The following is a 10,918-nucleotide window of genomic DNA, read 5'->3' on the forward strand; positions in this document are numbered from 1 at the left end:
TTGTTAGTATTTACATTGTTATGGGCAGAATCAAAGACTAAAAGTGTTTGTAATTCTGTGACAATAGCATTTTCTTTAATAGATATATTTTAGCAAATGAGATCCTTTTTAAATAATACAATTTATAAAATAAGCATGTAAGTCTTTATGGTATGTAAGCTATTACATTATTTACAGATTAAGGGCTTTTTGAAGTGAAAAGACCAGTTTAAATACTTTTCTAGCATTTTGAGTATGCATCTTGAATATTTATCAAAACATTAATTTTAAAATAGTTTTCCATGTATGGTATTATAGAACTTAGTAAAATCTCGAAACATTTCTTTAATAGCCAAAGCATCTTTCACTTTTAAAACTGGGCTTATTGAAATTAATACTGCTTTTGGATGTAAGGATTAAGTGTTGTGTCATGTAAATCTAAACACTAAATTTTAAAAATGTAGTTTTTTTCCCCCCTTGGCCGGAATAGATCTTAATACCATATTATGAAAAAATTCTCAGTCCATCTGTTGCTTAAGGTGAATTATAGCCAATTTATTACTTGAAATGCTTAATTGTATCAACCATTTCACTTATAGTAAGATACAGTTTCTACAAAGAAGTTACGCTTTTACTTAGACTTTGTTAGTTCTCAACAAGCTTCTAATTCCTGAAGGCATGATAAGCAAAGCTTGCATACATCTTTAGTCTTCTCCAAGATTGGATGTGCCCATCAAGGACTTCTGAACCAGATTAGACTCAAAGTTAATTAGTTTCTTCCTGGTTTTAGTTAAACTAGCATAGTCAGCCAAGTAAACTCCTTGAAAAGTCCATTGTTAATTTTAAATACTTTGAATTAACTAACATTACATTCCAGTAATGGGCACACCTAACTATACCATGGCTTGAGTTTCATTACATTCAGACATTAGCTATGAATTCCTGACTTGCAAACTATTGTTGACATTTTTCTTAATCACTGATGTGTACCATACCAGAATTCCCATGTTTTGTTTGTACATTAATCAGAATTGAGTTGTAATATTGTTATGTGCCTTCATCCAAGCAAAAATTTACATAAGCATTTCTAGAGCAAAAAATTCTGTTATCCTGGATTACTGTACCTTTGCAATACCAAACAGTATTTATTGCGGATATAGTTGTGAATCAGAGGGGTGGGGTCTAGGATTAAATATATTCAAGTGAAAAACTTTTAAACAAACAAACCTGCACATTTAATTATTACCATAATAGGGTCTGTTGACCTTTTTAGAAGTTTTAAAATATGAGTCCTTTTGAGCTTTCATGTAAATCTTAAACGGACTAAATGGAATACAAGTAACTTGGAAGCTAACGTGAATGTCAGTAAGCAAGCGTGTATATAAATAAAACAGTAATGTAATTTATTATTAAATTGATGAATGGCTATAAAAGGGCAAGTTCTTAATTTAACTGGAAACTTAATGATGTTGGTAAGCTGTTATTGTCTGTCCCATCTTAATTTTTTTTTGTGTTTGAATTGTTGGTAATGTTAATTGCATTCTCTCATTTAAAATATGTATTAATTTTTCTGAAAGCATTCAGTATCTAAGTTCAAGTAGGTGATATTTTAATGGGAATATCAGTATTGTAAATTTTCAGTATGTAAATACACTGTATTTCATATTCTGTAATTGCTGCCTCTATTCTCAGACCACTCTGAGCAAAACACAAGTAGTTCAGTGTTTTAAGATTGTACACTTCTTATAGAAATAATTTTACTTTCATGGTTGAGTTATTTTCTTTTAGACTGCATTCCTCTTATTACTTGTTTGGAAAAATGCCACACAGCAAATTTCTGTTGATTCAGTTTTTCTTTGTGTACAAAGAGTGATGAATCCAGATTATTTTTTAAAATACTCTTTATTCATGCATTTCCTCCCATGAGGTTTTACATATTTTCAAATCAATATCCATTTCTTTGATAAAAATTTTAAGCGTTTTGTATGAGATATGAATTAAATAACCACATTTTTGGTAAGATTGCTTTTTTTCCCATATATATTATGTTTTAAGTTTGTGTTGTTATTGCACAAGATTTAGGGTGCTTCGCAGTCTTTAATTGATAGTTTCTCATTAATTGGGGGGGGGGAGCCAAAAGATAAAAAGTTTTTTCTTACATGCTAAGATGTTTCATGTCTTTAAGATGTAGTGTTACTTAGAGGCTAATGTGAAAATTAAGTTATCTTTAATTATCTAATGAATGATACTGGTGGAAATGATATTTAAAAATTATTTCTGCAACTCATAAGTCATCTGAGATCTGCCTCATATTGTCCAGCCTTGTGTTTGTGTTTTCCCATATATCCTAACTGCTCTGCTTCATCTGGATATGCTAGTTCTCTCTTCTTTTGCTCTGAGTTTCCTTGCTTTTAGTATTTGCAGTGTCTTACTACATGGCTATCTTAATTGAAGTGACAGAGGGTAGGAAGTAATCCCTTGAATGGATGTGTAGTGTGATTTTTGCTCATTGTGGTTTAAGAATAGGTTTTGTTTACAAATGATTAATGTTCCCTGTTAAAAGAAAATTCAATGCCAATGTGAGTCACCTTGCTCTCACCTTCATCTCAATGTGAAATATACTACCATTGTTGTAGTTTGTAAACTAGATCATTTTGAATAAGTAATGTTTTGAATGAATATTTAGTTAGCATTGTTTAAAGAAAACCTAATAACCAAAAAGGGGGACGTGTGCCATATATGGTTTCTAAATTTACTAATTTGCCTTCTGTGGTAGCTTGTTTTAATCCTCAGAGGAAATTCTAAATCACATAAACAGCTTAATTTGAAAAAATTTGTGAAATTTGGGGGGCAAAGATGAGTTTTCTTTGTGGCGAAGTTTATTTCCATAGTGAACTGCCTAGAGCAACAATCCTGTATGTTTTATATATAGTGTAATGAAAGACTTTAGTTAAAATGAGGTAAGTACTATGTCCACAGGTAGAAAGAAGGAAATACCAAATGTTGTGGTAGTAAGGGAGTTTTTGTAAATATCTCCAATAAGCAGAATTTTATATAATATGTTTTAGTCAGCACAAGAAGAATTTTATATTCAGATACTTCATATTTCTTTTGCCCACTCCTTCCCTATTCCTCGCATTAACGAGAAGTTTTCAGAAGAGAAAAGTGAATTTTATTTCACTGAGTTAATAGAATCACATCTCTAAAATTGTAGTAGAATTCTATTCAGTTAATTCTTTTAATTCAATATTAATGTGAAAATCTGTGAAAGATCTGTGTCAAGTATGTATTTTAATCTTACTAGAAAGGTGAATTTGCCACAAGTTTAGGAATACTGATGCTAACAAATTTTCTTAGATAAGTTTCTAACAGAAATGCTCATAATTTGAGTTGTTAGTATTGGCTTTATCTTACATTATCTCGTTATACAGGTGCTTCTCTGAATTGAGATTTTACTTAGCGCTTAACTTTATATACTTCATTAAAGAGCTGTAGATTCCATTTGTCTTCTTAATTTCTTATCAACTGTTTACATAGATCTTCCTTTTATAACTGATAGCTAAAACTAGTAATTGTGTGGCTTTGATATTAACATATCTGACTAAATGGTATTCTGAAAACATGAGCATTGAATGTATTTGTCACTCTTTTTTGATATCTTTGTTCATGTAGATGTCCTAGAAATTTGAGAGTATAATATGGGATTGGATTATTGGAAATGGGTTGTATTGCCTTCAAATTTGCTTCCGTTTGAGTTTGTAAAATTTGTATTTCCAAATGGATAAATGTAAAGTGTTTAGAAATAGAAATAAAAACTGTCAGATTATCCCCCAGATTTTTTGTCTGTATGGTGAAAATGAGAGACTTATTAATAGTAAAGGTCTACCTATGAAGTATAATCAAGCAAAAGATGAGTGCATTTGTCCTGCATAAAGATGTGTGTTACGATTTCACGAACAGGGTTCTCTACATAAAATGTAGTAAAATTCTCCTTTGGAGTGATTAATAAGATAAAGTTGCAGTGTATGCCATATGTTTTTTGGAAGGATTGGGTATTTTTGTTTTGCTCACTGTGACTTTAAATAATTTTCCCCTCTTAATGACCAGATCTCTCTTCTATATCTCTCACATCACAACAAAAAGGTTAGGGAGATAACATACTTTCGTAGTAAGATTTATGAATTTCAGAGTAGTGCATCTTTTCAGGTTAGAACATATTTCTTATCTTTTCTTTAATACTTTAATACCAGGGTTTTTTTTATGCATTGCAAGGAATAAAAATAAAACCTATAAAAGCTGTCTTTCTAGATTTTTTTTTCATGAAATAATTCTACCTAAAGTTTCATCAACATAAAATAAAGGTATAATAAAAGGTAACATTAGCAATGGTTTAAGTATCTCGTTGAAAAATATGGGCAAATAGAAATTATTTAAAAGAAAAAGTCCAGAATTATAACATCTAGTGGTTGTTTTTTTCTTTTGTAGTTGTAAAATTTAGGTTTTCACTCCTAGGCAATGTGAATGCATATGTATATTGATGCTCTTAAGATGGTTACAGCCTAGTTGGGGAGGAAAGGACATAAAATAAAACATTTATAGTTGTGACAGTATTAATTACTCTTAATTATAGAGCAGAAAGTATTTTCCAATTACTTTTATGGCAAGAATATCACTAAATATTGTGCCCTTTTACCTTTTACTACATCATCTTGCTGAAATGCTCTCTTGGAATTTATATTTTAAATACCTCGTGTTTCAGTGATCACTTACATGCAAGTTAATTGAATGCTGCTTTTGTGAACCTCTATCTGAAGTTTGCTATTTATGTATTCTTGAAATTTCAGTTTATCAAGTTTATTGTTTTTTTTTCTTTATGTGAGTTTTCAATGAAATTTATCATTGTAGATTCTTATTTAGTGTTTTGGGTTAGCTTATCTAAATACGTTAGGTAACTTTAGAGTGAAAGTAAAGTTAATGTTTTAAATTTGTATCACGTCTGAAGATTTGTACGTGGATGTCATATTTATTTAAATGTGCATATTGAGCTATATATTTATAAATTTTATCTATAAATTTTGTAACATGGAACAGTTTGATTTATAATTTGCAGAAGTTCCTGTATGCTGTCAAATAAATACAACTAATTTGTAAAATAATTTATTGCATTTTATATTCAGTTCACATTTAATTGTTAATGAGTTATATAGAATTGATATGTGGGTGAATGAAAAATATTTACATTAAAATCATTCGAGCATTTCCATTTATTTTTGTAGTATGCATACTTTAGAAAATGACTTATAAATGTTTCCATCATCACAGAAACAGCAGCTGCTATATTTTCCTTTCTGTTTCAGTCATTAAATTAATAAGGCAGTAATAACTAAGAAGAATGAAATGAGAATGTGTCCGTTTTAATCATCACATAAATTGGGAGCATTTCTCCACCATGAAGGCAGCTACTGTTTCAGTTAACTTTTATTGTGTTAGAATACGTAACAGTGAAGTAGATGCACGACTTGTGTATGTATAGTTAAGCCAGCGTTTTTCTGTGTATTATGGGGAATAGCAAAATCTACATCACAAATTTTGACACATTACAGCTGAAGGAAGAGGAACACCTTCCAAGACAAAACAGTCTTCATGGGGGAAAAATGACGCTTGTCCAGCAGTTTGCTTCTTGTGATTGAACTGAACCTGTAAGGATTCATGGATAAAATGAACAGGAATAGATCTGAATAAAGCAAATCTGCATAAATGGTAACCAGTAGCTCTACTTTTATTTTTTATGTTGCTTAACTGTTTTATTTGAAGGAAACCTGTGTGATTTAAAAAAAAGTTATAGCTTTTGCAACTTTATTACTGGTTATATACATTTGGCCATTCTAATGTGCAAGCAATTGGAAAAAACGTCAAGTAAATGCTTGTTTTTATAGTAGTTTGTTCTTGTTAAAAATGTTCATATGATAATGTCTGTAAACAGCACCACTTTGATTACAATAGATGTAGTGTTGTAATAAACTGTTCAATGGGGCTGATGTGTAAAGCTGTTCAAGTTATTTGATGTTTACACCTCAGGGAAAGTCTTGTGTTCAGCAATATCTAAAGATAATGTTACTATGACATTTATACTGTCCTTTAAAAAAGCATTGCAATAGCGGTTTTGGATATGCACCAATCTAATCTTGCGTTCAGTGAATTAAACATACTAATTAAGTGTCTCTTGCCCTTGATTTTGATATTAGAATAGGTGAATTACATGGATATTTAATATTTCTATATTCTGCTTTTCTAGCTGTTTTTACCTAGTTAGCTTGTGATTTTGCTGAATGGTATGTAAACTTGTAAAGTTTCACAGACATAGCAATCTAGTCGATGTGTTAGGGGTCAAGAAAATTTTTGTGGTTTTAACATTTTAGTAAAAACCCATACATGATTTGCTACAGTAATGCAGCTTAATTACAACACAGATGTACTGAAACGCTTAATTGTAAACTGCTAGCATTGGAGAAATATTTTGACAATTCTGATTTGATGCGGCAGTTATTTGCTGTTTTATATTAATAGTGCTTATGGTTTATTTTTGAAGCCATGAGCAGTGTAAATACAGCCGTGCAGCAGACAAATGTGAGTAAGGAGAGCATTTAGTTTTATTTTCTGGTTACTATAGATTTTGGAAGGACGTGATGCTTACTGATCTCGAGTTGTATTCTCCTGTATGTGTAATGGGTGATTATAGGTGTACCCTGTCACCACAGTTTAAGGAGTCTTGTGTGTGTTCATGCAGCCTTTTGATTCATGCTAGAGTTACTTAATCAAAGATTTTTTTCAAATCTGCCTTGCATATAGGCCCACATTAAAAGCACTTGGCTAGTATGTGTTCTTAATTGCAAAATTAGCATAGGCAGAGTGTCAACTTGAGGAGACACTTGTATAGGAAGGTCATTCCGAATCATTACTTCAGAAATTTGAGTTGGATTCCTAAGCAAGTTAATTTGTTTTTAATGTTTTTAAGATCTGATTATCTGAGAGATCTGGTAATACACATTGGGTATTTAAAAAGATAGCCAAATTTCAGGACAGTGCTTAAAGTATTTAGGTACCCTAGATATGATGTCATGTGCAACTTGTAGAAGCCCTCCAGAGATCTGCACTGCAGTTCTTCACGTTCATTTTGTCCGCTATCACACTAGTTCTCACAAAATTACCCGTATTATTGCTAGTTTTATTTTAAAACATTTTGTGATTGGAGTATTTGTGCATGAGATCACTGGCATTCATCAGAACTGTTTGCTCTCAGATTCTTCCAAGTGTTCTATCTTGTTGAAAATGCAGTTGCCTTTTTAACATTATTTGAGAGTTGTATCAAAATCAGTTTTCTTGTTTTGTGCATAGGTGTTGTTTTGTCATTCCTTAGCTTTATTATATTTTAATTACAATGCCCTAATGTGAAGAAGTGTGGACATAAGTATATTACAAGGGAAATTAGTTAATAGTAAGCTTAAAAGGTAAGTAAATGTCCATGAGAATAAGATATTCTCTGAGTTTTTAAATGGAATTATAAAAATCTAACCGCTTGAACTTGAGATGAAACTGGAAATTTTGTACTAATTAAATCCTTCATTTACCTTTTCATTTTTTATCAGTGGAACCCTTTAATTGCTCATTCTGTTTCACTCTTCTCCCTACGTGGCTGATCTCATTACGTGACTTTTGTTGCAGACAATGTGAGTGTACTAGAATTGTTTGCTGCTAGTCCCATTGTTCTTAAATGATGTCAGAAGGAAACAACTTTGGTTTGGCCCATTAATTTTTAGTCTTTTTCTACCTGGTAACACATGAATGTATAGCAGTAAAGGTGAAAATTGCAAGCCTTGTTTTATTATTCATATCCCTTCTGTTGTCTGGGCTAATGTTATTCAAAAACTCTTTCTTTCTTTTTTTTTTTTTTTTTTTTTAACATGTAAAAACAATCCAAAGAGATAAATCATTACATATATCACCAAAAAAAAAAAAAAAAAAAAAAAAGAGAGAAAGAGAGTTTCAGAGACCTTTTCATTTCTTAATAATAATTGTAGTGAATATGAAAACAAACTTGAGTTTAACTTTGAACCATAGGCATTTATTAGTGCTATGCAGTGACATTCCTTTCAGCCAGTAAAGTTACGAATGACTGATGCAGCACCTCCGTGGTATTGCTTCTGAAGCAACACTCAATCGAATGTGCTGCTTTTAGTTAAAGGACATACATTTTGGAAAGGATATTCCATTGTAAATTTGGAAGTGTTTATTTTGTCAGTTTTCATAACCAAGATTTGGAGTAAGTTGCAGTGGCTGTTGATCATAGTTTAGCCCATTTAATGGCCCCTTTCCGTAGAATATTCTTAAGCAGTTAACTACAATTTGAAGTTCACAGATAACTTATGGATTGTAGCTTAAGGTATTATTTTCATTTAATTCTCCTGTGGAGAATATTGCTTTGTTTTTTACTAGTTTAAGGTCAGTTCTTAAAACAAACACAGGATTTTAATGAATGTTGTATAACATTTTATAGTGGAAGGGGGAAATTGTTGGAAGGGTAAAGACATCTCTTTCCCTCATGTATTTAAATGTGCCAATAACCTAAATACATACTGTTTTATACAATGAAATGCTACTTACTACGAAACTTTCTGTTGGAGTGCTCTCAACATTTTGGTTTTCATACCTGAATGGTCATTGCATTTTTCTGTATTTTATAAGGTGACTCCAATTTTGTGTTTTAAGCTTCAGCCTGTTACTTTAAGAGGAAGTTTATGTTTTGATTCTTTACTGAGAATACAGTATTGAGAGTCTTACTGTTTTACAGATAACTGCCTTTTAAATTTTATTCATAAGTTCATTTGCATCCCATAGCTGTCTGTAAATGTTTCCTGCAGTTGTATGTACTCAAATGCACGCTTATCCATTGTACATATTAGACATTTTTTGTGCTAAAGTATATTAAGTGGGATTTTTGTAGCAAAGCATTCTATTTTTCTGTTCTTACTCTGCGTGTGTGTTGTTTTTTTTACATTAACCTTCAGTTTAAACACTGGAGTATTTATTTCATTTTTTAGCAACTTGACTCTTAGAAGCCTTAGACTAATTTTTAATAAATATTCAACCAAAAATTATAAATTTAAGATGTGGCCTTACATATAGCATTCCTTGTGTTTGTAATGTGAGATTTTTGATTAGAGAAATCAAAAGATTCTGGATTAAAGTTTCATTGTAAGTTGAAATAGAAAATGTGTTAAAATGTCTAGGCTTCTGGGAGGAAGTTCTTTTACTCTTCTTTCTTGGCATTAGAAAGAAGCAATATGGATTTTTATGAATATTCAGGCAATTGTATCCAGTTTCGATTGATTTAGGTTTGTCTTAACCGATGTTCTTTAAAATTTCAGGTTGTTGGCATTCACTCTGAGTATGCAGCTATTGTGGTTTTTGTATGGGACATACAAACACTTGGTTAGGTATAGACAGATTTTAATGTTTTAAAGACTTCTTGCTATATTAACATATTGTAATAGGAGTCTTTTAAAATATTAGATAGAATTTAACTGAAGTCACACAAATCTTGAAATGGTATTAGCAGATAGTAAATACTACAGAAAGTTTTTCATGTGGGAGCATCCTAAAACTCTGCCATGGGTGTAAATGTTTGCATTAATTTCATAATTGGACAGACCCTGCATTTAGTAAAAACATTTCGTTTTGAAGATGTGTTTTTTTTTTCCTTTGTCACACTGTTACTGCATAACACTTCTCAGCATTCTGTAAGTTATATTATTTTAAAATACAATGGTGAATTCATGTTTATTTTTTTACTTTGAAAATTGTAGTACTCAGGTGGTATTTAATGGGAAAGGATCCTTGGGGTAAATCATAATGTATTCTAAGGAATGCATCTATAACATTGATGACTTTAGCCTTAAAAAAAGGTCTATTCTTAACTCTTCTTCCTCTTCATCCCATGGTATATTAGCAAAGTAGTTTACAGCCTTGTACAGCCTTATATAGTTGTTTTACAATTTTTAATGGAAAGCCCTTAACAAAAAAATTGTATCATATTCCCAGTATCCATGAATTAACTGAAATCACGGTTTGTAAATAATTTGTCTAATACCAGAAGGCCAAAGAAAGTCTTAAAATTTTAGCTATTGACTCTGGTGACTTCACAATAAGATTTCTGTGCAAAAGGTAAGGTGATATTTGATCAAATAGACATCTTTTTGGTGTCCATGAGAACTAGACTTCCATATTAGCTTCTATTAAAAAGCTCATTCCATTTTATTAAAATGTTTGTAATTGCAATTTTGTGTTTAATGTTTATTTTCTGTCTTTTCTTTCTTTAGCATTTAGGTGACTGTTCAGCAGTTTGCTATATGGCCATTGTTGGCCTTAAACTGCACTAGTAACAAGCATGGTATTTATCTTGTATTAAAAATAAAACACGGTTTTGATAATACTTTACAGTTTGTCCTTTTGTTTGATTCATAATTTAACCGTTGTGTCTGGTTTGAATAATTCATATTTTTTGGCAATACACAGTATGACAGAAGTTGGACTCTCATCTGTATTTTGTCTTTAAGCCAGCCTCCTAGTTGGTTATTTTCTTCTGTATTGGCATTTTGATGGTCTCTAAAGCAGATGATTAGGATTAGGAACCTAAAATTAGGATTTAGAAACCTAAAACAGTTCTAGGCTGTTTTATTCTCAAACCTAAGATTCAGATAACGTTTGTCTAGTTTTAGGGGATTATTGACCTTCCTAGACTCAAGTCAAGTAAAAATGTTTCTAGATCACAGCAAAAATATTTTACCAGCTAGCTTGGAGACAATATAGAGTACTTTTAAACAGTAACAAATTGTGATTTCAGTAAGGATTTGTATGCCAGGTATTAGGCCCCAGGTTAGAA

At 31.2% G+C, this 10,918-nt stretch overlaps 1 protein-coding gene across 4 annotated transcripts in view; it reads left to right on the top strand.

The window, feature by feature from the left end:
* The window catches only part of CPSF6 (cleavage and polyadenylation specific factor 6), a 34,020-nt gene extending 23,547 nt beyond the window's left edge, over positions 1-10,473 (top strand). For all 4 annotated transcript variants that reach the window (XM_047065270.1, XM_047065271.1, XM_047065272.1 and 1 more), the window contains one exon: positions 5,583-10,473. The gene's annotated coding sequence lies outside the window, so the exon portion shown is untranslated. The remainder of the gene's footprint in view (positions 1-5,582) is intronic.
* The last annotated feature ends 445 nt before the right edge of the window (positions 10,474-10,918 follow it).

The sequence above is a fragment of the Lynx rufus genome, unplaced genomic scaffold, assembly GCF_022079265.1.
Source record: "Lynx rufus isolate CCGP_SWC_20201006 ecotype Redwood Valley unplaced genomic scaffold, mLynRuf1.p SCAF_7, whole genome shotgun sequence".
NCBI lineage: Eukaryota > Metazoa > Chordata > Mammalia > Carnivora > Felidae > Lynx > Lynx rufus.